This window comes from Gopherus evgoodei, chromosome 19, assembly GCF_007399415.2.
Source record: "Gopherus evgoodei ecotype Sinaloan lineage chromosome 19, rGopEvg1_v1.p, whole genome shotgun sequence".
In the NCBI taxonomy this organism is placed as follows: Eukaryota; Metazoa; Chordata; order Testudines; family Testudinidae; genus Gopherus; species Gopherus evgoodei.
The window spans coordinates 5,929,181-5,950,748 of NC_044340.1; the positions used below are offsets into that span (position 1 = coordinate 5,929,181).

Genomic DNA, 21,568 nt, shown 5'->3' on the forward strand with positions numbered 1-21,568 from the left:
TCAATCAAATCCACCCTGCAAATTATACTTCATTATTGTGGTTTAGAATGCAGAGCTTTAGCCCATATTTTTAAGTTGTCACCCCAAATTTGGGCCCCAGTTCTGCAATCAGATCCACATGGGTGCACTCCTGAGATTATACAGAGCCCCATTCTGCACATTTGTATTTCACTCAGCCTGGTCTACATTTAAAATGATGCGTCTGATGAAGTGGGTATTCACCCACGAAAGCTTATGCTCCAATACATCTGTTAGTCTTTAAGGTGCCACAGGACTCACTGTTGCTCATTTAAAATGTAGGTCAACAAAGCTACATCACTCAGAGGGAGTGAAAAATCCACACCTTTGAGCGACGTAGCAATGCCAACCTAGGTTTTAAGTGTAGATGTGGCTGATGGAAGAATGCTTCATTGATCCAGTTCCTGTAAGCTCGGGAGGTGGAATTCCTGCAGCAATGGAAAAACTACTTCCATTTCTGTAGTCTGTGTCTACACTATGGAGTTACAGTGGCATAGCTACGGCACTGTGGTGACATTGCTGTCGCATAGACATGGCCGCAGTGAAGTCAATGATTGTACTAATGCAGTGATTTCTAACCTTTTTTCATTTGTGGACAGTCTCCAGACCCCCAGGAGTCTATGCACCACAGGGAGAAAACCACTGTTCTATGGTAACTAAAACCTTCCGCGGACCCTTTAGACACAGTCTGTGGACCCCCAGGGGTTCCTGCACCAGAGGTAGAAAAACACGGTACTAATGGATCTGTGTCAGATAAGGACACGAGTCACATTTATGGTTACAAATGAAAGTGTTTTTTTGGCAATTAAACCAATAGATAGCAGAAGCCCCTCAGCTGAGATGGGCCAATGGACAGTATCATCCCAGTTAAGAGAGAAGTCCATGAATAAAGTCTAAAAGAATTTAAGTGGAAAAAATCCTGGGCTGAATAAATGTCCAGGAATAAAAGGGATGATGGCTGTGCTGAAAGAGTACAGCTCTTCTCTTCACCGGCTGGCACTGGCTGAACACTTCCTCAGCAAGTGGCATTTTTCCAGTTCCAGTCACTATCATTAAGCCAAGTCAGCTCCCTAACAAATGTTCCGAGAAAGGGCCACCCCAGGCTACTAGACCCGCTACAAAGCAGCTGCACCCACTGGATTCAGCCTCCAATTCAGCACATCCCTATAAAGCAGACGCATCACACACCCCCAATTCAGTGTGTCCCTATAAACCTGCCTCCCCTTCCCCTGTACATCCAGGTAGACAATACCCCTCACTCCGTGATGGGCGATGCTTCCCCAACCTTCTCTCCTGTGGAGAAACGACCCGCTCGGTGGCTATGGGCCCCTCTCCCCACAGAATCAGGGGTAGCACCCAACAGAGGGAGACGGAGCAGGTCGGAAGAGGAAGAGCAAGGAGTTTGGTATCACCTCAGGCAACCCAGACAGAAGACGCTGGGGAGGGAGCCCTACGGAGTTGCCTGGGGTGAAGACAAAGGAGATGAGGCACCTGAGGGGCAAAGCATCTGGGCCGGGGCATGCAGGCAAGTGGGGGGAGTGCCTGGGGCAGGGAATAGATGTCACCCACAGCAACCGGGGCAAGGAAGGCTGGAGCAAGGGGTGTCTAGGATAGGGCACCCAGGGCAGAGCAGGGGAAAGAGCATAGTGCCCAGGGCAGGGAGCGAGGAGTAGAGCACAATGCATGGCGGCCAAGGAGCAGGCATTGGGACACGGTGCCCGGGGCAGGGAGCAGGCAGTGGGATGAAGCAGGGAGCGGGACAGGGTGCCAGGAGGTATCTGGGATAGAGCACTCAGAGGAGGCAGGACGGGGCAGTGAGTGGGAGCCAGAACATGGTGCCTGGGGCAGGGAGTGCGTAGCAGAATGAAGAGCCCAGGGGTGTCTGGGATAGAGCACCCAGCGGAGAGCAGGATGGGGCAGGGAGCGGGGAGCAAAGTGCGGTGCCCAGGGCAGGGAGTGGGAAGCGGGATGGGGTAGGGAGCGAGGGGAAGAGCATGGTGCCCAGGATAGGGTGACCGGGGGTGTCTGGGATGGAGCACCCAGCAGAGAGCAGGACGGGGCAGGGAGTGGTGCACAGGGGGGCAAGGAGCAAGGCAGGGTGCCCGGGGCAAGGAGCAAGTGCCGGGATGGGGTGTCTGGGGGTGTTTGGGATAGAGCACCCAGTGGAGGGCAGGATGGGGCAGGGAGCAGTGCTGGGGGTGGGCAGGGAGCAGGAGGTGGGATGGGGGGGGCAGAACACAGTGCCGGGGGGGCAGGGAGCAGGACAGGGTGCCTGGGACAGGGAGCGGGCGGCTGAACGGGGGGCAGAGCGCAGTGCTTGGGGGGCAGGGAGCAAGCTGCGGGATGAGGTGCCCGGGGAGCAGGGAGCAGGCGGCAGGACAGGGTGCCTGGCGCTGTCTGGGATAGAGCACCAAGCGGAGAGCGGCACGGGGCAGGGAGCGGTGCCTAGGGGGCAGGGAGCAGGGCATGGGGGGCAGGGAGTGGGCGGCGGGATGGGGTGCAGGGAGCAGTGGCCGGGGGGCAGGGAGCAGGACAGGCTGCCCGGGGTGTCTGGGATGGAGAACCCAGCGGAGGACGGGATGGGGCAGGGAGCGGGGCTCACCCGCAGCAGCCAGCGGAGGGCAGGACAGGGTACAATGCGGTGTCCGGGGCAGGAGGCGGGCAGGGAGCGGTGCCCGGGGGCAGGGAGCAGGACAGGCTGCCTGGGGTGTCTGGGATGGAGCACCCAACGGAGGACAGGATGGGGCAGAGAGCAGTGCCCGGGGGGCAGGAGCAGGCGGCGGGACGGGGTGTCTGGGATGGAGCACCCAATGGAGGGCAGGACGGGGTACAGCATGGTGTCCGGGGCAGGCGGCAGGCAGGGAACGGTGCCCGGGGGTCAGGGAGCCCGGGGCAAGGAGCAGGGCATGAGGGGCAGGACGGGGTGCAGGGAGTGGGGCATGGGGGGCAGGACGGGGTGCAGGGAGCGGTGCCTGGAGAGCAGGGGGAGTGGGGCAGGGAGCGGGGCTCACCCGCAGCAGCCGGCGGACGGCAGGACAGGGTACAGTGCGGTGTCCGGGGCAGGCAGCGGGCAGGGAGCAGTGCCCGGGGGCAGGGAGCGGGGCAGGGGGGGCAAGACAGGGTGCAGGGAGCGGTGCCCGGAGAGCAGGGGGAGTGGGGCTCACCTGCAGCAGCCGGCGGAGGGCAGGCAGGGTACAATGTGGTGTCCGGGGCAGGCGGCGGGCAGGGAGCGGGGAATGGGGGGCAGGGAGCAGGGCATGGGGGGCAGGACGGGGTGCAGGGAGCAGGGGCAGGGGGGGCAGGGAGCGGGGCTCACCCGCAGCAGCCGGCGGAGGGCAGGACAGGGTACAATGCGGTGTCCGGGGCAGGGAGCAGTGCCCGGAGAGCAGGGGGAGCGGGGCTCACCCGCAGCAGCCGGCGGAGGGCAGGACAGGGTACAATGCGGTGTCAGGGGCAGGCGGCGGGCAGGGAGGGGTGCCCGGAGGGCAGGGGGAGTGGGGCAGGGGGAGCAGGACGGGGTGCAGGGTGCGGTGCCTGGACAGCAGGGGGAGTGGGGCTCACCCGCAGCAGCCGGCGGAGGGCAGGCAGGGTACAATGCGGTGTCCGGGGCAGGCGGCGGGCAGGGAGCGGGGCAGAGGGGGTAGCACGGGGTGCAGGGAGCGGTGCCCGGAGAGCAGAGAGTGGGGCAGGGGGGGCAAAATGGGGTGCAGGGAGCAGGGCATGGGGGGCAGGATGGGGTGCAGGGAGCGGGGCGGGGGGGCAGGGAGCGGGGCTCACCCGCAGCAGCCAGCGGAGGGCAGGACAGGGTACAATGCGGTGTCCGGGGCAGGGAGCGGTGCCCGGAGAACCGGAGGAGCGGGGCAGGGGGGTCAGGGAGCGGTGCCCGGAGAGCAGGGGGAGCGGGGCAGGGGGGGCGGGGAGCGGGCTCACCCGCAGCAGCCGGCGGAGGGCAGGACAGGGTAAAATGCGGTGTCCGGGGCAGGCGGCAGGCAGGGAGCGGTGCCCGGAGGGCAGGGGGAGCAGGGCAGGGGGGGCAGGTAGCGGGGCTCACCCGCAGCGGAGGGCAGGACAAGGTACAATGTGGTGTCCGGGGCAGGCGGCGGGCAGGGAGCGGGGTAGGGGGGGCAGGATGGGGTGCAGGGAGCGGTGCCCGGAGGGCAGGAGGAGCGGGGCTCACCCGCAGCAGCCGGCGGAGGGCAGGACAGGGTACAGCGCGGTGTCCGGGGCAGGGAGCGGGGCAGGGAGCGGGAAATGGGGGGCAGGCGGCAGGCAGGGAGCGAGGCGGGGAGCGGTGCCTGGAGGGCAGGGGGAGCGGGGCGGGGAGCGGTGCCCGGAGGGCAGGGGGGGCGGGGAGCGGTGCCCGGAGGGCAGGAGGAGCGGGGCAGGGAGCGGGGCTCACCCGCAGCAGCCGGCGGAGGGCAGGACAGGGTACAGCGCGGTGTCCGGGGCAGGGAGCGGGGCAGGGAGCGGGGAATGGGGGGCAGGCGGCAGGCAGGGAGCGGGGCGGGGAGCGGTGCCCGGAGGGCAGGGGGGGCGGGACAGGGGGGGCAGGGAGCGGGGCTCACCCGGAGCAGCCGGCAGAGGGCAGGACAGGGTACAGCGCGGTGTCTGGAGCAGGGAGTGGGGGGGGGACAGGACGGGGTGCAGGGAGCGGGGCAGGGAGCGGGGAATGGGGGGCAGGCGGCAGGCAGGGAGCGGGGCGGGGAGCGGTGCCTGGAGGGCACGGGGAGCGGGGCAGGGGGGGCAGGGAGCGGGGCTCACCCGGAGCAGCCGGCGGAGGGCAGGACAGGGTACAGCGCGGTGTCCGGGGCAGGGAGTGGGGGGGGGGACAGGACGGGGTGCAGGGAGCAGGGCAGGGGGGGCAGGGAGCGGGGAATGGGGGGCAGGCGGCAGGCAGGGAGCGGGGCGGGGAGCGGTGCCCGGAGAGCAGGGGGAGCGGGGCAGGGGGGGGGCAGGGAGCGGTGCCCGGAGAGCAGGGGGAGCGGGGCAGGGGGGGCAGGGAGCGGTGCCCGGAGAGCAGGGGGAGCGGGGCAGGGGGGGCAGGGAGCGGTGCCCGGAGAGCAGGGGGAGCGGGGCAGGGGGGGGCGGGGAGCGGGGCTCACCCGCAGCAGCCGGCGGAGGGCAGGACAGGGTACAATGCGGTGTCCGGGGCAGGGAGCGGGGCAGGGGGGGCAGGCGGCAGGCAGGGAGCGGTGCCTGGAGGGCAGGGGGAGCGGGGCAGGGGGGGCAGGCGGCAGGCAGGGAGCGGTGCCTGGAGGGCAGGGGGAGCGGTGCCCGGAGGGCAGGGGAGGCGGGGAGCGGTGCCCGGAGGGCAGGGGGGGCGGGACAGGGGGGGCGGGGAGCGGGGCTCACCCGGAGCAGCCGGCGGAGGGCAGGACAGGGTACAGCGCGGTGTCCGGGGCAGGGAGCGGGGGGGGGGGCAGGACGGGGTGCAGGGAGCGGGGCAGGGGGGGCAGGCGGCAGGCAGGGAGCGGGGCGCGGTACCTGGAGGGCAGGGGAGCGGGGAGCGGTGCCCGGAGGGCAGGGGGAGCGGGACAGGGGGGGCGGGGAGCGGGGCTCACCCGGAGCAGCCGGCGGAGGGCAGGACAGGGTACAGCGCGGTGTCCGGGGCAGGGAGCGGGGGGGGGGGCAGGACGGCGTGCAGGGAGCGGGGCAGGGGGGGCAGGCGGCAGGCAGGGAGCGGGGCGCGGTACCTGGAGGGCAGGGGGAGCGGGGAGCGGTGCCCGGAGGGCAGGGGGAGCGGGACAGGGGGGGCGGGGAGCGGGGCTCACCCGGAGCAGCCGGCGGAGGGCAGGACAGGGTACAGCGCGGTGTCCGGGGCAGGGAGCGGGGGGGGGGGCAGGACGGGGTGCAGGGAGCGGGGCAGGGGGGCAGGCGGCAGGCAGGGAGCGGGGCGCGGTACCTGGAGGGCAGGGGGAGCGGGGAGCGGTGCCCGGAGGGCAGGGGGGGCGGGGAGCGGGGCTCACCCGGAGCAGCCGGCGGAGGGCAGGACAGGGTACAGCGCGGTGTCCGGGGCAGGGAGCGGGGGGGGGGGGCAGGACGGGGTGCAGGGAGCGGGGGGGGGCAGGACGGGGTGCAGGGAGCGGGGCAGGGGGCAGGCAGGGAGCGGGGCGCGGTACCTGGAGGGCAGGGGGAGCGGTGCCCGGAGGGCAGGGGGAGCGGGGAGCGGTGCCTGGAGGGCAGGGGGGGGCAGGGAGCGGGGCTCACCCGCAGCAGCCGGCGGAGGGCAGGACAGGGTACAATGCGGTGTGCGGGGCAGGCGGCAGGTGCCCGGAGGGCAGGGGGGGCGGGGCTCAGCCACAGCAGCCGGCGGAGGGCAGGACAGGGTACAGCGCGGTGTCCGGGGCAGGGAGCGGGGGGGGGGGCAGGACGGGGTGCAGGGAGCGGGGCAGGGGGAGCAGGCGGCAGGCAGGGAGCGGGGCGGGGAGCGGTACCTGGAGGGCAGGGGGAGCGGTGCCCGGAGGGCAGGGGGGGCGGGGAGCGGTGCCCGGAGGGCAGGGGGAGCGGGACAGGGGGGGCAGGGAGCGGGGCTCACCCGGAGCAGCCGGCGGAGGGCAGGACAGGGTACAGCGCAGTGTCCGGGGCAGGGAGCTGGGGGGGGACAAGACGGGGTGCAGGGAGCGGGGCAGGGGGGGCAGGGAGCGGGGAATGGGGGGCAGGCAGGGAGCGGGGCGGGGAGCGGTGCCTGGAGGGCAGGGGGAGCGGGGCAGGGGGGCAGGGAGCGGGGCTCACCCGGAGCAGCCGGCGGAGGGCAGGACAGGGTACAGCGCGGTGTCCGGGGCAGGGAGCGGGGCAGGGGGGACAGGGAGCGGGGCAGGGGGAGCAGGCGGCAGGCAGGGAGCGGGGCGGGGAGCGGTGCCCGGAGGGCAGGGGGGCGGGGAGCGGGGCGGGGAGCGGTGCCCGGAGGGCAGGGGGGCGGGGAGCGGGGCTCACCCGCAGCAGCCGGCGGAGGGCAGGACAGGGTACAATGCGGTGTGCGGGGCAGGGGGGGCAGGCGGCGGGCAGGGAGCGGGGTTCACCCGGAGCAGCCGGCTGAGGGGAGACGTTTCCGGGGCGCCGCGGCGGGCGAGGCTCCGTCTCGCTCCCAGGCCGGACTTCCCAGCCCAGCGCGCCGGCCGGCCGCGGCATCCTGCGCATGCGCCAGCAGCCTCCTCAGCCTTGCAGCACTCACGGCGGCCGCCAGGGGTGCCGGCTGTGCGGCTCCGGCCTGAGGCCGCGCATGCGCAGCCCGTCCTCATCGGGGTAGGGGGGGAGGCACAGCCTTCAACCCCTCCTGCTGAAGCAACCTTGGGGCAGGGGGCGGGGCGCTCCAGGGCCTGGGCATATTTCTGGGGACCAGGCCCCCCTGCAGCCTAGGGCTGGGGCCACTCACACAACAGCTGAGCCTGGCCCAGGGCCCCGCCCCATCACAGAACTCCTGGGGTCCGTTCCCACCCCACTTCTCACCAGGACCTCAAGCGTCTCCGGACCCATTTCCTCTTCTGTACAAGGGGGAGAACCTAGGCCCATCTCACAGGTGGGTTGTCTTTTTGTCTATATTACACTTCCTATGATTCGTAATCGTAGTCGTATTCGTGGAGATGGGCCCAGTTTCTCACTCCAGTTTTGCACCAGAAAACTTTTGCTGACTTCAGTGCAGCTGCTCCTGATTTATGATGGTACAACTCACAGGAGAACCAGGCCTAGGATCTCTTACATCTGACCCTGCCACTTATTCGCCCCCTGAAGACCTGAAACCCACTGGAACATCAGACTCCTTTCCCCAGCCTTTCACTGTGGTTTTATAGAAAGGATTATGCCCAGGTCTTTACTGCAAAAAATAGGCTTCTTTTGACATTAAGATAGCTATTGCAATGTAAAATCCTACTGGAGACAAGGCACAGGTAGTTTTTACCTCTATGTAGCTTGTTGGAGTCAATTCTCTAATCCCAAACTGGGGTTAACTTGGACTAGCTACACTGGTGAGCTAAGGATAAAAGACAAGGAAGGAAAATTCAGTAAATGACACAAGCAGAACTGTCTGTAATTTGTACCTGTTTCCCACAAAGTGGCAGTATGTGTCTCAGTGAAAATGAGGCCTGTGTTTCTGCTCCTATGGGCAAAGAGACCATGCCCTATGTTCCGCCTCCTCCCAGCTATTAATGCACCATAATATTAATTAGTGTGGGGGAGGGTTGTGACAGCTTTATGAAGAAGATCGTTACATTAAAAATCACTCACTTATTGAGGATGAGGCTAAGTCTCTGTGAAGAGTAAGGAGGAGCAGAGGGATGAACAGGGTAATGACACAAATGCGCATCTCTCAGTGCAACAGATGGTTCTTCCTCTTAACTGAATAATAACTCTGCTCTGGGTAATAAACATCTCAGGATGTCTGCCCAGGACGTAGTTATTACCTTGTAAACAGGAAGTATCCTGCAATTATCTCATTATAACAAGCCAATCCTCTGGACTAGTCAGAGCATTCTGAAGCCAATGAGTGTGGAGTAACTGTGTGAGGGGACATCACCCCACACCCTTCCCTTCCCCAGAGCTTAGAATGGCAACTAGTTAAACAAGTGCATTACTCAATTAACACGGTTCTATGTTTCTCAATTATCTCAGGGTATGTCTACACTACAGCAGTGACAGCAGCACAGCTATGGTGATGGAGCTGTGCCACTGTAGTGCCATAGTATTAATGCTTCCTGTATAAATAGACAGGGGTTTTCTATTGCTGTAGTTTAGCTGCCTCTCTGGGAGGCAACAGCTAGGTTGACAGAAGAATTATTCTGTCTACAATGGGGGTTAGGTTGACCTAACTACATTTCACCGGGAGCAAAAATTTTCATAGCCCTGAGCAATATAGTTAGCTTGATCTAATTTTTAAGTGTAGATTAGGCTTCAGAGTTATTCCCTAGGACAGATCGCCTCATCTTCATAATAGGAGATATGCTAACCCTTGGTATTTGAGGTAGGGCAGGACTGAGCTGACCCTACAAGCATTGATTCAGGAGGTGAAGACAGGATTAGTGGCCTCTGCACACCAAAAACAAAACAAAAAAATATTCTTATTGCAAACAAACCCACCCACTCCAATACAGCAACCTTCCTCCATCTACGTATTCATCCATGTGGCCCCTTTTTGTGCTCAGCCATTGGCAGCAGGCTCCTCCAGCCCCAGACAGGGAGCTCAGATCCTTCACACTATTTATAGTGGTGTTATAAAGGATTCTGGGCCACGTTCTGAGAATCCTAGTAACTGCTGCCAAGTGAACTGCAACAGAAACTCTCCAGAAGTGTGGCAGGAAGTGCACTGAAGGAGAAGGCAGGCTTGGACCAGCCTACTGGAGAATAACCACGCCAGCCCTGGTGCTAATCTACTATCACTCTTGGAGCTATTCATGCTTAGCCTGTTCCTAAGTCTTTTCCTATTGCGTGGGCATGTTCCTTAAAAAGACAGATACATTTTTTAATTCTTCTGGCACATTCATAACAGTTCAAATATCTTATCTAATGAACCTTTCCCACAACCACCATTCTGGTCACTTGTCCCTATTAAAGCAACAAGTAAAAAATAATAATACTTAACCATCATTCAATAGAAAATACCCCCCAGTTACTGGGCTGCCAATATCAAACTACAGCTTGCAGAATGAAACCAGCTGATTTCTGCTAGAGACCTTCCATCAGATCTCTTAATCTTCTATACATCAAATATGTATCAGAGGCCTGCAAGGCCCTGACCTTGCAATTGGATCTGCAGAGTCAGGCCCCTAAGCCTCCACAGAGACCCACTGAATTGTACTGGTTTCTGCACAGAGACAATGGCCCAACCGCATGGAGGCAAATCCAGGATTGGGGCCAAATGAGCACCAAATTACCAAAATTCATTAGAAGTCATTTTGATTTTTACTTCCCACTTCAGGAGACATGTAGCCAAGAAACTGAAGCGCCAATACACAACGTAGAATGATTTGTAAGTATCATTTTCAACAGTCCCTTCTGCATCCAGCCCACTTTCAAACTATTATGAAGTCTGGGCTGGTTATCTTCCCTTGAAAATATGGTTACCGGTTTTACACCTTTAGAGAGAAAATTAAGGCAGCAATACATGGTTTTTTTGTTTCTTCAAGTTTGGCTTCAGGTCCCTTCAGTCCAAGCACAAGACCAAGGTCAAGTTCAAAGTTGATCTCAGAATTTGGGTGAGCAAAATTCAATGACTTCAGTTTTCTGTCACTTTCTCATTCAAAAGCCCATTCACGACTTGGGTGACTGCCTTACAACTAACAACCACCCCAAACTTCCAGCAATTAGAATATATATATATATATATATATATATATATATATATATATATATATATATATATATATATATATATATATATATATATATAATCTTATCCTACAAACAGGTTTCCTTACAGCATTCAGAGATTGCAGAGATGGTTAGATACCATGGTGATGAGCATGGTATAAAATGAACTAAAAAGCTCCATCCCCCTACATATGTCCCTAATCACAGTTCCCCCCCCCCCCCGATTGAACACTTACAGATTTACAAATAATTCAATTTTATCAGCTGAGCAGTAAGTGGGAAGGCACAGGAACGCTTTGGCAGGATTGTAGCTATTAAGAGTTCAGTAAACTAGATTGAATGAATGGCTTGTCAACCAGACATACAGTTAATATCTAAATTAGGGTCCCTATCTGTTGTATGCTTTTATTAGTACTATGTAGGAAGAAAAGACCTTAAAGATCATACCATCTGACAGACACTGGCCAACAGATTATTAGACATGGTAGGGCACAACTCCTGCCTGTGCAGGGAGAAAGGTATTAACATCCTTCTTGACACACAGTTCCAGAGAGAAAGCACTGCTTTGTCCAACCTGGCACACAGAGACCCGAATTGTGACTCATGTTCAGGGTTCCTAGAAATCCATTTGCCACAGAAAAAAGTGCAATTTGCATCTTTACAGAGAATTTTTAGTTTTTACATTTTGTGAAAAAATAAAAACGTATACAGCAGAACTCCGCTTATCTGAGCCTCTGTTATCCAGCTCTCCATATTGACCAAACCAGGGCTGAAAACCCAAGACCCGCTGCCCAGAGCTGAAGCTCTCCGGATTATACAAATTTTTGATTATCCAATCCGGCCCCCATCCTAATTAGATCGGATAAATGGAGTTCCACTGTATTGTGGCTAGGGAAACTAAAGTTCAGCATTTCATTTTAATTGTGGGAAAATGTAGATTTTTATATTTTTTTTAATCAGAGAATTTGGAGGGGGGGTGTTAATCATGGGAAACTAGGATCCCTGCTCATGTTTCACCCAGCACCCACCTGCATGCAGGGGGAAAAGTCCCCTACCATATTTTCAACACACAGGCATGTGCCCTTGGTCTGCCTTATACACAACCTGTCCCCATCAGAGTCCCAGTGTTTCCAGCCGTCAGAACTAGACATTTCCCACTCTGCCTCCCTCTCTGCAGGCTGTGACTTACCTCCTGGGGCTCCCCAGCTGGCCTTCACTGGGGTCTCCACGTCTGTCAGTGTGTTAAGTGCTGGGATTAATTTTTTGCACAGGTCCAGAACAAAGCAGCTCCCCGTCCCAGGCCCTGGACATCTCTGCACAGAGCATGTCTCTCAGGAGCACACTGGGAAGTGTAGTTCCTAACCTCTCCTGCAATGTAAAACAGAAATAATATGAGTCGGCTGTAGAGCCAGATAGATACGCAGAGCTGTCTGGGAAATGTCGTTCTCGATGAGCTAAATGACAGGCTCTTTCGCAACATCCTCTGAGTTTCTGGGAAATGGAGTTTAATGTCTAATTAATAATAACTGATGTTATTTTGAAAGCCCGAATGTCCTCATACCACTCTCTGTGTTGCGACACACTTAAAGGGCAAAGGCAACTTAAATTTGTGCCCAACATTTAAACACTGAAAAAGCAAACTTTTATAAAAGCTAAGACCAGTAGCTATGTTTGCACAATTTTTTTTCAGTTCCAAAGGAAACAGCTGGTTTTAAACAAATAACCCTTCCTCTTTAGTATTTGCAACTCACATTTAGCTGTCAGCACCTGAAAGTGACGTTGACCATAAGTGAAAAAAGGGAAGCTGATTCAGTGTAGGGTGACCAGACAGCAACTGTGAAAAAACGGGATGGGGTGAGGGGTAATAGGCACCTATATAAGAAAAAGTCCCCAAAAACGGGACTGTCCCTTTAAAAATGGGACATCTGGTCACCCTATTCGGTTGGTTTCCATTTTGCAAACTGGAAGTCATGCAGAAAGTAAACAAACAGCACAAATAGGGACCAGCACTTTGGAGTTTTAAAATTCTTTCACTTCTGATCATCTGAGGTGTTATTAATACAAACAAAGAAATGTATTTCCTTGCAACATATATTTTTGTTACTTAAAAACCATAATAGAATAAAGGTGAGATTGGGAGAGGATATCCAATGTGAAAAAGAAACAGAATGTAGACATTCCAAAATAAATATAACAGTAATAATACTTTGCATAGCTCAGAGGCCTCCACCTGAGGATCAAAACATGCTGCTGAATTTGGCCTCACAGCACTTGAGTGAGGTACCTACATATTGCCATAAATCAGCAGTAGTGTACAGCTTCTTGGTTGTCATGATTTAGCTGTCAATAATCTCAATTGATCCAGGTTTGCCCTTGGTTGTTTAAACCTGTTCTTGGAAAGGCAAGTCTCTGCAAATGTCCTGCCTCCCTGTTTCAGCACACAGGAAGCTGGCCTCCACCTGGCTGGGAGCGCTCTCCCTAGTGTTGCTCATCTGTCCTCACCACCTGGCTTGCCAGTGTGGAGCTGGGGTGGAACACTCAGCTGGCCAACTGCAGGGATGTCAGGTGCAGCAGCTCCCCCAGTGACTGGGGGAAGAGAATAGGAGGGTTGCAGGGTGAACGATCTATCTCCCCTCTTTCTTCCCTGTGCCAGGATAGGGTGACAGCACAGAGAGACAACTGGGGAGAAGCCCCAGGTCTGGAATGCCCCATTCCTGAAGGAGGCAAAGAAAGGAGCAGCCAGAGCTCCTCTCCTCCCTGGCCAAGGAGCAAAGAGGAGAAGTTGGAAGGTGCACAAAGCCCCTTCCTCCAGGAGCCCTGGGCAACCTCAGGGGCTTGGCTTGTTTCCATAATTAGCCACGGGAAGCCCCCTGAAATGCAGGCAGCCTTGAGCTAATGTGGGGATGTGACAGATCCTAGGGGGCGCCTTCCCACTTTCTGTCAGTGCTTGGGGATGCTATTGTGGCAATTCCAGAAATGGAGGCACCAATCAGCTCTGGGTTTATCTTTTCTGACAGAAAAACACAGAGCGGAGTCCTGGGTCCCTTCGAGTGGACACAGAGCCATGGGGATGATACATGGACCCTACAAACATATCCAGGTGTCAGGCTGCTCTGCTGGGAAAGCCAAGAGCACTCACCTTTCAAGTCATGGGATCACAGAGGTTAGGGAAGGAAAATGCCAACCCAGTCAGACCTGGGGGCCCAGGGCAGGACTGGCCCCTACAGTCCAGCTGTAAATGTGCCAACCCAGTGTTAGGACTCCCACCTCTTCCCTCTGGGAATCTCCCCATGGATTCCCCTGCTGAGCAGATCTCACTGACTGGAAATGTTCCAGAGACCCACTGTCAGCATTTCCCCATTTAACTGCTCCTGGGGCCCCTTTGCCAGGTCTGCCAAGTGTCCCTCACGCATAGGCAGGCCTACACTGCTCTTCATGGCCTTCACACATCCCCCATGGCTGCAGGGATTCCTCTGCAGTAGCTTCCCCCACCTGCTGTGCAGGCTGACCTCCCCTCTCCTTGTTCCCCCAGCTGGTGCCCAGCCATTAGGGAGGCAGGAAGAAGGACTTAAGAACGGCCCTAGTGAGTCAGATCAACGGTCGGTCTAGCGCAGTATCCTCAGTCTCGGTGGCCAATGCCAGGTGCTTCAGAAGGAGTGAACAGTACAGGGCAATTATCAAAGGAGTGCTCTGCTGCCGAAGGCACCATCTTTCCCAACATCAAGCCCCAGCATTTTGGGGCTCCTAGTTCCAGGGTCCCAATTAAATTCCAGTTGAGTAATTACTTCCTCTCTGCTCTCACAAATGAAGTAGTTTTGTTCCTGAATGGGAGACCTGCAAAGACACCCAAGATGCTGCAGGCAGGTGTATTGAGAGCTCGGTAGGTGGCACTCTTTTCTCATAGGGAAGATTGAACCAATGCTTCAGGAAGGTAGCAGGCTCATTGCTGATCAGAGGAGTTTTGGGAGGGCCACTGATCTCATTCTCCAGCTCCATATGCCCATACCCCCATGCTCACCAGGCTCCGTTTAAATAACAGATAATAGTTTGGGGGGAGGGTTTAGCTGCCACCAGCCTCCTGCTGAAGGAAAAGTGGGGCCCATCAACACGCTGGGCCACACTTAGTTACCAACATTTGAACCTGTGTGCCGAGACAGTTCTGCAGATGAGCAAGGACCCTGCACGGTGAGGGATACTCTTCCTTTCCCTCCAGTTATTTAACTACAGAATCCAGACTAGCCGGAAATATTAATATCATGTAAGTGCTCAAAACAGCCACCACATCATTTTGTCTTCAGTGTAGAGCTCTAGGATGTCTGCCAGGAAAAGAGAATAAAGAAGAGGAGAAGAAATAAATTCAGTCACTTCTCCAACCCAGATATTATTTGCTCTTTCCCTCTTCCCTTTCCTTATTCTCTTCCACCTCCAGTTCATTCTATGCACCTCCATGCAAATTCTGTACTTTTTAATTTATTTATTAGCAGATCCAATAAGTTGCTCCACAAACATTTATGTAGCACTAACTTTACAATTTCACCAAGAACAGGCATGATGCACGTGCATTCCAATGCATAAGTTGGCCTTCAGAAGACCATACACTAAGGAGGTGTCCGACTAGTACAGCAGCAGTTTAACGATTTCCCTCTCCAGTATTCACAGAAAGTCCTCAAATCTCTGAGGTTCGATGGCAAAGGATGATTCTTTCCCACCAAACTCCAGGAAATTCCACCAGGTTTCTAGATAAATATCCTTTTTCCCTCTTGCCCATAGAACTCTGACTTGATTGGTTAGCTTTTCTGATGTTACCCACACTTTCTGGAGCCAGTCACTAGATATAGAGGAAGTCACATCTCTTCCACCACCTTGCAATTGTGATTCTTGCTGAAAATCACATACAGGTAATTGGTTCTTTGTAGGTCTTATACAGTGCAGAACTCGGGGGGAAATACCCTGCCAGGTTATCTGATAATTGGTAACCCATTGTTTCCTCAATGGAGTCTCCAATGCTTTCCAAAATTTCCTAATTTTTAGACAGGTCCACCATGTGTGGAGAAATCTGCCTGTTTCTTTAAAGTCTTTCAGGCATTTGCCCATCTCCATGCCAGAGATGCATTTAAGTTTAAGGTGGGTTAAGTACCATTGGTAGAGGATTTTAATATAGTTTTCTTTTCTGAGTGTGCATATTGAGGTGCAGGAACCGCTGTTCCAAATACTGTGCTAATCCTCGTTCTTGATCTCCATATCCAAGTCTGCATGCCACCTTTTTATGAACATGTGTTTTTTCTCCAAGAAACAGCTTAAAATATCTTTATACAAGGTGGAACATAGACCCTTGTGTTTTATAGGTGTGACAAGTAATTTTTCAAAGACTGTTAATTTTATGCTTAGGTTTGGTTTCTAAGGTGATGGATTGAAAAATGTCTCAGTTGCATTTATTGGTGCAACAGAACTTTAGCATCTTTTGCAAGCTGTTCAATCTCCTCAAAGAATCTAAATATAGCTTCTCTGAATTACTGGCCCAATCTCATAATACCAATATGCTCCCAATGTAGAACCAATGTGAATGAAATTGTTTTTAGTTAGTCACTGTACCATTGTAACTTCTGTTCACCATTCATTATTGTAACATTGTAACTTCTCATTTTGCCTACATTGTAACATTGTAACTTCTGTGCAATATTGTAACTCAAAACCCATTTTAAAATGCTGACTTCATTTTGGAGAAGGCTTATGCTGCAGCCCCCATTTTTGCAAGCCATACTGTAATTTTATTAGTCTAGTTGAGATGTGTGAATGAGGTATGCATGGGTGATAGAATCAACCTCCAGCACCAGCCCATACTGATGAGATAAAGTTCAAATACCAACGGCTGAAGAACCAGACAACAGCCCTAACTCAAGCAAGAAGCATCCACCCTAAAAAGAAACAACAGAAGGAAGATCAAAGCCAGGTCCCAGGCTGACAGTCATGCCTGCAATTGACGGGTGATCAAGCAAACCCAGAGGCGGTGTGACACAGCGAGACCTAGGAACTTTAAATCCAAACTAAACTCCTATAAAAAGGGAAGGGTGAGATGAGAGATTTTGGGTAACGTTCTGCTACCAACGTCAAGGAGCATCGGTGCGCGCCCGACAGAGACCCGGATCCTCCTCATGCTCAGCTTTCCTGGCCAGTTAGCTGCCACGAGCTCCGATCTCAAGCTGCGAACTCAAACTGCAATCAGGACTGGTAACTATCAAGCAGCTGCAGAACATTTTGGGGTGTGTGTGTGTGTGAGTGTATGTGTATAAGCATTAGGGTATTTGCTAATAGTTACGAATTAATAATAAATGTGGCATCTTTGTCTTAACCCCTAAAACGATCCTGTGTAAGTTTGTGGGACAACACCAGGCTTTAACGTTTCCCAAAGTTTTATTAGAGTTGCATTCTGTGATAACTGCTGTGGGCGTTAGATGTGATATGGAGGGGCCTAGTTTTTGTAAGTGTGATCCCACACCTCTATTGTTGCCCTCATAAAAAAGTGGCTAGATATTATTTTTGCCTTAGAGAGTTTCTTTATGCAAAAAATCCTGTGGAGTTTGATTATAGGACAATGTGTCTGTTTTATCGCTATCCTGTGTTGATTAGAGCTTGGAGGTATCCAACACAGCAAATTTCCCATTTGGCTTGCCCAATAATAATGTTTATTATTTGGCAGCACCAGTCCCCCACTTTTACCAAGATCTCTGTTGGCTGGCCTGTTTGACCCTTGGCTTCTTGTGTACCCAAAATAATTTATCATCTTCAGCAAGTTTCTATGAGATGATGATGTATTGCACCCTCACAAAGTTGTGTGTGTGCGGATGCTGTAGAAATGTGAGACAATTAACTGCTAGCGAGGAGACTCTAGCAGTGCCGGGAGATGAGAAGAACCCAGCAGCACTGGGAAAAGGAGTCTCTCAGGAGGAGAGCACAGCAGCCATATTGGTTTGTAATGACATGTGATCACAGGCTATGGGACAGCTGGGGCTGTACTTGGATGGGAGACCTCCAGGAAAAGCCCTGGTGCTGTAGGAAGTGGTGCTGGTGACACAGTAGGTGGCTTTCTGAGTTAATGGCAGGGAGGGGTGGGGTGCTGTGCTGATGAAGATGCCATTTTCCAAATAAAGTGCAGAACCAAGACCCAGGACAACTATCACCATTACGGGTATGATAGGGCTTCTCAGAGTTCTACTGCCAGCCACTCCTGCCTGTCCAGATTCCAGCATGGGTAACTCCATGCAGACTGTCCTCCACTCCCTCTGTGTTTTCAATTGTGCATAGAGATCCTTTTACACTTCCGGTCCTAAGTTGTCATGCAGCTCCTTTGTGGTTTTATCCTCTGCCACATTCCACCCCAGACATGGCTGAATTTTAGTTGTGGAGGAAGGGAGTTTTGCGTTTACTATGTACAGTCTATAAAGCGCTTTGGGGTCATTAAGGGTACTGGGGCTATAGAAATCTGAGATATGTTCTTACTGTTATCGCTAATAGTCCCAGGAAATGAGGGCCCAACCCGGCCAGGAGAAGAGGAGCTGAAAGCCCAGGTCCTCGAAGAAAAGGGACCTGTAGCGAGTCGGTGTGGCTCCCTTCTGGCCCAGGGGCGGGAGCACCCAGCCAGCAGCCTGAGTGGGCGGGGCTAAGGTGCGGTGAGCCCGCCCCTCAAAGGATCAGGTGACGACCCGGAAGTACAAAAGCCGGCTGTCAGAGCTCAGTTAGGCCCCAGCCGCCACAGGGAGCAGACGTGCTGCAGGGAGCTCGAGACTGGGAATCCTCTAGGACCCAGGACACCCGCCGCGACTGGCCAGAGCTTCCCCGCGCCCGCTACCTGGAGGAGCTGCCGGAGCTTCCCCGTGCCTCTTACCCGGGGGAACTGCCAGAGCTTCCCTGGGCCTACTACCTGGAGGAGCCGCTGGGGCCTCCCCGTCCCTGCTGTTACCCAGAGGAACTGCCGGAGCAAGCCGTGCCGGACTTCCCTGAGGAACTGCCGGACCTGCCACCCAGCCCTAGCCGCAAGGAGCCCCTGCTGCTGGACTTCCCGGGAGCCGGCCCCATGGACCAGGTTGGCCCTGAGGAGGAGGTCGGGATTAGCCCGGGGGCAGCCGACTCCTGTTAGGCTGCAACCATATCCGAGCCTATGTCAGTGTGTTGCAGCCGGGATCCCCAGACAGCAGCGAGTCTAAGCTGCTGCTAGGGCCCCGGGGTGGAACGCAGTGGAGTAGGAGGGCCTGCGTCCCGTGGCAGACTCCCCCTCGCGTGGGCCCGAGGAGGCCTTTCTACTTGAGTTTCCTAAACTCTGTGCTTTGCTCAGCCCTGAGCCAGAAGGGCCTGAGCTTTATGACTCTGCGTTTGATGCTCTGCCCGAACTTGGGGCAGGGCCCCTTTAGACTGTACGGCTGCTCAGCCCTGAACCAGAGGGCTTGAGTCTCCTAAACCCTGTGCTTTGCTCAGCCCTGAGCCAGAAGGGCCTGAGCTTTGTGATTCTGCGTTTGGTGCCCCGCCCGAACTTAGGGCTGGGCCCCTTTAGACTGTACTGCTGCTCAGCCCTGAAGCAGAGGGCGGGAGCCCTTTTGACTCTGCATTGTTGCTCAGCCCTGAAGCAGAGGGCCGGAGCCCCTTTGACTCTGTATTGTTGCCCTGTCCCAAACCCGGGGACCTGGGCCTTGTGACTTTGTGTTTGTCGCCCTAGGACCCGAGTCAGGGGGCCGACCCGGCCAGAGAATGTGGCTCCCCTCCGCCCCTTGGAGAGGGTCGAGCCCCAGTCCCACACGTTCACAGGACCAGTGAACATAACTAAGGAGCCCAGAGAGGAGCAATTAGAGCGAACCTGTGATCTTCAGTCCAACACATTTTGCTGCTGAATTTGTTAAGTTTGTAGGATGGTTATGGGCTCTGCCTTGTGCTGACTAAGGACAAAATGATAGGCTGAGAAGTATTTTATAGTATCTCCTATTAGGACGCCCTCAGCTGCCCCTGGCCCACTAGGTAGCAGGGGAGGGGGAAACCCCCAAACAGCTCCCTTCCCAGTGAAACCCCCGGCTCACAGTGAAGTTACATACACATGAAGCAGCAACACCTGCGCCTGACTCCACCTCCTCACATGGTCACTCGACTAACCCAGGCTGGGATACAGTGTCCTAGTGGGGACAGGGTGTATATGATAGGTCAATAACTCCTTTCTGTGTTTGATTTCTTGGTGCTGCACCCACTTGCTCTCTTCTGCACTCCACTGCCTTTCCCCATTTATCTTTCTCCTCCATGGGCCCCAAATCACTTTTCGTCTCTCCTTCCCCAGCAGTGTTAATGTGACGGGGGAACCAGCCAGCTGCTTCGTTGCATGGTCCTCTACTCCAGTGTTCAGCATGGAATGGGACATGCATTCATGCAGAGTGCAGGAGCCCAAGACCTGAGCAGTCCTACGAAGCAAACCTGACCAAGCTGGAGACCTGCTGCTCAGGATCTAAACAGGAAGCAGCATGCTTTGTTCCATCAGAAACATGAGGCTGTCAGTGCCGTGATCTAACCCACTGTGTTTGGCACAAAGAAATCACCTTGAAGTTTCCATTGTGCTGCCCCAGACACTGCAGCATGAATTTGTCACTGTGCCACCTAGCTGTGGCCTGAGAATGAAGGCGTTTACCGACAGGGCGGTGCTCATGAAAGCAAACCTCTTGTCCATCCATGGACACATGGGTACTGCTATGGAATGGAACAAGCCTGGAGTGATAGCCTCATCCTTATCCCCCTCCTATCCCGGCAGTGCCTTAGAGCTCCACCATGCGAAGGGAACATAATGGGATTTTTATCATTACTACTTACTGGGTGCTGCACATAGCATAATCTCTGCTCCATGGAGTTTATAGTCTAAGATAGATTCAGCAACTCATGCTAGACAAACAAGTGACATTTCAAAGCAATATGGAGACTTTATTTTTTAAATTGATGATGAGTCAGGCAGGAATTTTTATAAGAGCTAATTTTCATAGGAAATTTCAAACTGAATTTCAACTTTGGTTCATAGAAACACTATGCTGCACAGAGTGAACGTTGCAAAAATGCAACGGAGTTTTAGTGGGTTTAAAAATTATAGCAAACACTAAATATTAAGATCGCCACACAGATGCTCCATCCACACTGCTCTTTCCACGTGTTCTGGAAAATGAAAGAGAAACAATTTTGCTATTGGCACCTGCTTTGTTCTCCCCAGCTGCTCCGTTTTAGCACCATGAGTGGGTGTAAGAGCAGATTTCAGTATTAATCATCTATGTTAGTGAACGTCCATACTGAACTCGCAATTCCATAATGTATCTGCCAGGACTGGCTCTAGGCACCAGCAAGCAAGCACATGCTTGGGGTGGCACAATTCCAGGGGCGGCATTCCGGCCATTTTTTTTTTTTTTTGCTTGGGCAGTTGCGCTCTCGGAGCTTGGGGTGGGAAATTTTTTGCTTGGGGCTGCAGAAAACCTAGAGCCGGCCCTGGTATCAGCTGAGGGATGGTGAAATGTAATTTTCTGGTATTTGCTATGGATGAGAGGAGCCAACACTCTTGGGTGAGAAACTCCCAACCTTGAGGGGAGAGGGGCATTTCCTGTTTACCCCCAGTCACAATATGAATTGTGGGCAAAACTGGGAGTATCCCAGAACGGCCCATTGGAAAAAGCTGAGACAGTCAACCAATGAGTTTAGTCTAGGTACCACCAGAGCACAGTAGATTCAGAGCCAGCCAAGCACATGAATCGAACGAAGAGGCCAAGGGTTTGTTAGTGAGCAGCTTTAGCTGTCCCAACCCCTAGGTGCTCCCGGTACAGATGTCCTTAACGTACTGAGGATAAGCTTTTCAAATAAGCATCAGGGTTTCAGCTCCATGCCTTCCCTTCAATGAACAGAAGTTGTATGGCTTAGTCCCCTGCACTGCTTTGGAAAGGCCAACCTTAAGACCCCCCCCAGTGATATTCGATAGCGCCTGCTACCTGCCTTTGGCCCACTTTTTAAGTTAAAAGCTTCTAACTGTGATACACTGGTCAGTATGCACATCTCCCAAGTGAATACAGATGTGGAGGAGATACTCTCCAGTGGTTTAGCATGTTTCACATGCACATTCCTAGCTTGGTTGCCTTCAGATAGCTACCACAGAATACAAATGAGGAAGGAGTACAACAGTTTGGTTTGGCCCAGTGATTGTGGCCTCTTAGTAGGATGAGTGATAAAAGAAAAGCACGTTCCTAGGAATCAG

At 54.9% G+C, this 21,568-nt stretch overlaps 1 protein-coding gene across 4 annotated transcripts in view; it reads right to left on the minus strand.

Moving 5' to 3' along the window:
* The window catches only part of EI24 (EI24 autophagy associated transmembrane protein), a 53,780-nt gene extending 42,091 nt beyond the window's left edge, over nt 1–11,689 (minus strand). The window contains exon 1 of one of the 4 annotated variants that reach the window (XR_003997184.1): nt 11,507–11,689. The gene's annotated coding sequence lies outside the window, so the exon portion shown is untranslated. Of the gene's footprint in view, nt 1–1,430; nt 2,927–8,051; nt 8,140–11,506 lie in introns of those variants that run through there. The other 3 variants (XR_003997183.1, XM_030538137.1, XM_030538138.1) reach the window with 3 other exon arrangements.
* Between the last annotated feature and the right edge of the window lie 9,879 nt (nt 11,690–21,568).